Source organism: Plasmopara halstedii (assembly GCF_900000015.1).
Source record: "Plasmopara halstedii genome assembly, contig: Scaffold_1343, whole genome shotgun sequence".
NCBI lineage: Eukaryota > Oomycota > Peronosporomycetes > Peronosporales > Peronosporaceae > Plasmopara > Plasmopara halstedii.
The window spans coordinates 410,469-410,704 of NW_020188258.1; positions in this window are offsets into that span (position 1 = coordinate 410,469).

Consider the following 236-nt stretch of genomic DNA (forward strand, 5'->3'; position numbering starts at 1 on the left):
TACAAAGATTTTATTATCAAAAAAGGAGAAATTCAGGTCATGGACAGAACATTATTTGTACCTCACAGCAGTGTCAGCTGTGGCAGGTAGAAGAGACGACCTAGTACTAGAGAACATTGTGAAGTTCGCATGCCGTGAGTTAAAGCAGGTGCTGATGGCGAAGTATGACCCTACAAGGAAGGATTTCCCGCGGCAAGCAGAGGAACTCACCCATTTTGCTCAACACGTGGACAGTG